The sequence below is a fragment of the Lathyrus oleraceus genome, chromosome 1 (genome assembly GCF_024323335.1).
Source record: "Lathyrus oleraceus cultivar Zhongwan6 chromosome 1, CAAS_Psat_ZW6_1.0, whole genome shotgun sequence".
Taxonomy (NCBI): Eukaryota; Viridiplantae; Streptophyta; class Magnoliopsida; order Fabales; family Fabaceae; genus Lathyrus; species Lathyrus oleraceus.
In genome coordinates, this window is record NC_066579.1 from 39,070,962 (window position 1) to 39,075,961 (window position 5,000).

Consider the following 5,000-nt stretch of genomic DNA (forward strand, 5'->3'; position numbering starts at 1 on the left):
TGTGCATGTGTGCTTGTGTGTGGTTGAGTGCGTGCATGCGTGCGTGCGTGTGTGTGTTTGTGTGTGTGTGTGTGTGTGTGTGTGTGCGTGTGTGCGTGTTGACCCATCATCAAAATCAGTTATACTCTGGTTACACAGAGGTTTGTAACTCTTTTAACGTTTTTTATATATATTGCAAAATTAGTTTATGTGATTTTTAATCATTAGTCTTATATATTTTGAAGGCCCTGGGTGTTCTGCCATAGGAGAAGCTGCTTTCACTCAGCACAGACCTTTCCTGGTCAGTCCCAAGGGTTTGGTCAAAAATCCCTTGAGCTGGAATAAAGGTATTTTTATATATTTTTTTCAAGAAATTACCACGAAAATTATTTATTATATACTATTTTAACTATGAGTTTTCCTTAATAAAATTTATTTAATTTTACTGATTTTGCATTCTCTATTACAGAAGCAAACATGATATACTTGGATTCCCCAACTGGTGTTGGTTTCTCTTATTCGGCCAACTCGGCCAACTCGTCTGATTATATATTTCTAAATGATGAATTTGCAGGTATTGTTTTATTCTTAACGATTTTACTAATGTGTTTTTAACTTGCTTAATTAGTTTTGCTTACTATTAATTTCGTAATAGGCTGATAAATTCAGATTTCATAACTTTTAACATATATTCTTCTAAATACATTGTTATTTTATTTTTGAATTTTATCAACAACATATAATAACTCTTTGATTTACAGCAAGGGATCACCTTGTTTTTCTTGAGCTTTGGTTCGGTGAATTCTCCGATTTCAGAAGCAATGACTTTTTTATAGCCGGGGAAAGCTATGCAGGTACTAGTATCTTATATTTGTGTTAAATGAATAGTTAATTTTTCAAAACTTATCAATCTCTACTAATTCTCCCCGATCTTGTATCATGCCCATGACATATAAACCAATGATTTCTTCATGTACGAGTAGCTTTAATTTTGATTACTAAAGAAGCTTTCAGTAAATAAGATGTTGTTGGTACTATATTAGTAATTTGATAAAGAAAGTGACTTTATTATGATAAAAAAGTTTCATGATGTAATGATTATGTGCATACTGTTTTGATGAGGGGAAAAACTTTTTCTTTTGCATGAATTTGGTAAGAACACGTCTTTCCTTATTTAAACAAGATAAAAGTTTCATGCATGTGATTAAATATAAACAATAAATGTGTTTGTGCCTACTCCACAATTTAAGGTACAAATAAATTTGTCACAGCTCATACTTCAACCATCAATTAATATTTAAATTGGAATGATGATAAATGAATAGATAAATTCGTGACCCCTAGATTATACTATGATTGATGCTTTAGGAAAATATGGATTACAAATTGAAGATTGTTTTATTAGAAATATTTATTTTTGAAATGTAAAAAATATTCCTAAGTTAAAAAAATATACAAAAAATTAAAGTTAATTAGTTAAAGTAATATATATATATATATATATATATATAATATTATATATATATATATATATACATATATATATATATACATATATATATATATATACATATATATATATATATATATATATATTATATATATATACATATAGATATATATATATATATATAGATATATATATATATATATATATATATATATATATATATATTACATACATATACACATATACATATACACATAGACATATACATATACACATATACATATACATATACACATATACATATACATATACAATGACTTTTTTATAGTCGGGAAAAGCTATGCAGGTACTAGTATCTTATATTTGTGTTAAATGAATAGTTAATTTTTCAAAACTTATCAATCTCTACTAATTCTCCCAGATCTTGTATCATGCCCATGACATATAAACCAATGATTTCTCCAGGTACGAGTAGCTTTAATTTTGGTAAGAATACGTCTTTCCTTGTTTAAACAAGATAAAAGCAGTATGCATGCATGTGATTAAATATAAACAATAAATGTGTTTGTGCCTACTCCACAATTTAAGGTACAAATAAATTTGTCACAGCTCATACTTCAACCATCAATTAATATTGAAATTGGAATGATGATAGATGAATAGATAAATTTGTGACCCCTAGATTATACTTTGATTGATGCTTTAGGAAAATATGGATTACAAATTGAAGATTGTTTTATTAGTAATATTTATTTTTGAAATGTAAAAAATATTCCTAAGTTAAAAAAATATACATAAAACTAAAGTTAATTAGTTAAAGTAATATATACATACATATATATATATATATATATATATATATATATATATATATATATATATATATATATATATATATATATATATATATATATATATATATATATATACATACATACATATACATACATATACATATACATACATATACATATACATATACATACATACATATACATACATATATATATATATATATATATATATATATATATATATATATATATATATATACACACACACATATACATATACATATACATACATACATACATATATATATATATATATATATATATATATATATATATATAGATATATATATATATATATATATATATATATATATATATATATATATATATATATATATATATATATATATATATATATATACATATATGTAAATATATATACATAAACATATATGTAAATATATATATATATATATATATATATATATATATATATATATATATATATATATATATATATATATATATATATATATATTATCAAGTGGGTTGGTTAGAGATCTGCCTACAAGATGGAATTCAACATATTTGATGTTTAAAAGTGTTCTTAAATATCAACGTGCATTTGAAAATCTTCATTGTTACGATGTAAATTATACAAGTAATCCTTCAAACGAAGAGTGGGTGAGACTTGAAAAAATGAGTAGGTTCTTGTTGATATTTTATGAAATTACCACTTTGATGTCCGGAACAAGCTATCCCACTTCCAATTTGTACTTCTTGCAAATTTGGATAATTCAACATCTTTTGATAGACAACCAAAAAGATGTAGATGAAATTATAAAAAAAATTGTTGAAAGCATGATTTTGAAATTTGAGAAGTATTGGGGTGAATATATTGTTGTTCTTGCATTTGGGGCATTCTTAGATCTAAGAATGAAGTTGGACTCATTGAGATATTGTTATAAAGTGATTGATCCATTGGGAATTGAAGTTGGAAAACATAAAGCTGAAATTATACAAGTTATTTGGGGAATATTATATTTCTTCTTCAAATGCTTCAAGTATTCCTCCTACTACCTCTTCAACTATGTCAACCGAGCAAAACCTATTTTATGTAAGTTTTTTATTCATGATTTACTAATTGATTTCTTACAAATAATATGAAATCACGATTTAATAATTAGTTTCATTTAACTCTATGTTATTATTCAATTGTCATAATTTTAGGAAATTAGATTGGGTAGACAACAATCTAGTACAACTATGGTCAAAGTCAGCTTGATATGTATTTGAAAGAGGCGGCTTTGGATCTTGATTACACAAAATATTTGGATGTACTACAATGGTTGAAGAACACTAGACATAAATTTTTCGAACTTTCAGTAATGACTCGAGACTTGTTAAGCATTCTATTACCAGTGTTGTATTCCTTTAGTATTGATTCTAGAGTGCTTAACAAGTATAGAAACCAACTATTGTCTAAAAATGTTGAAGCATTACTTTGTTCTCGCAATTGGTTGCATGCCTTCTCTCAATAATGTTGAAGCATCTCTTTTTCTTCCAACGGAGGGTTGATTTGAGTGGAAAGCTCTCTCCAGCTCTGGGCGTACTCTTTAAATGTCTCTTTGTCCTTCTGAGACATTGACCTCAACTGATCTCTATCAGGCGCCATATCAACGTTGTATTTGTAATGTTTCAGAAAAGCTTCACCCAAATCATTGAACGTGCGAACACTTGCACTATCCAATCCCATGTACCACCTCAGAGCAGCACCAGTCAGATTGTCCTGAAAGTAGTGAATCAATAACTGATCATTATCAATTTGCATCGACTTTTCCCTGGCATACATGACGAGATGGCTAAGAGGGCAAGTATTTCTCTTATACTTTTCAAAGTCAGGGACTTTGAACTTCATCGGGATCTTGACATTTGGCAGTAAGCAAAGTTCCGTAGTACTCTTACCAAATAAATCTTTTCCCCTCAAGGTCTTCAACTCCTTTCGCATCTCAAGGAATTGGTCTTTCATCTCATCCATCTTCTCATAAACATCCGGACCCTCGGACGGCTCGGAATGGTAGACGGTGTCCTCAACACGAGGCAAAGTGTGAACCACTAGAGGCAGCACATACATGACCGGGCTAGATGTCGGCATGGAAGCAAAAGTAGGCGCAAAACCTTCGGGAACAAAGTTCGGCGGCATTCCCCACGGGAATCCGGCAGGCATAATAGGTGCAAACTGAGTAGCAGGCACGGTTGAGGTAGCAACCTCTGAAATGACAGTCCTTTGAGGAGTAGGAGTTACAGGCGTTGGAGAAGGCTGATTATGAGTAGCTAAAACAGACTCCATCATGGCAGTCAAGCAAGCAATCTCATCTTTCAGTTCTCGGTTCTCTTGTTCCAAGTGTTCCATGATTCTCAGATGATTGGTGCGAGTATTGTATCGATGAGTCAGCTTGGCTGGAGCACATAAGAATAACCAATAAGACATCTGGCGGAAGAAAAACCTGTTTATGCAAATGATGCATGAAATACAATGCTTTTATTGTTTTTATTTTCAAGGAACATACTATTTTATTTGCAAATATATAATAATAACAATTGTAACAATTTGATTGACCATAAAAATCTCTTTTGTTCATATAATTTGGAAGGATTACACTGAGTACAATATCAGAAACCAAAATACAAATACAAGAGAAAAGGAGACTAGTCATCCTAAATATCCCCTAACAACGGTGTCAGATGATCTGGCTGCAAGCGCGTACTTCCTTCGG

The 5,000-nt window shown here is 29.3% G+C and overlaps 1 pseudogene; it reads left to right on the top strand.

Annotated features, from left to right (window-relative positions):
• LOC127089604 (uncharacterized) overlaps positions 1-639 on the top strand; it is a 136,536-nt pseudogene extending 135,897 nt beyond the window's left edge.
• Positions 640-5,000: the final 4,361 nt, after the last annotated feature.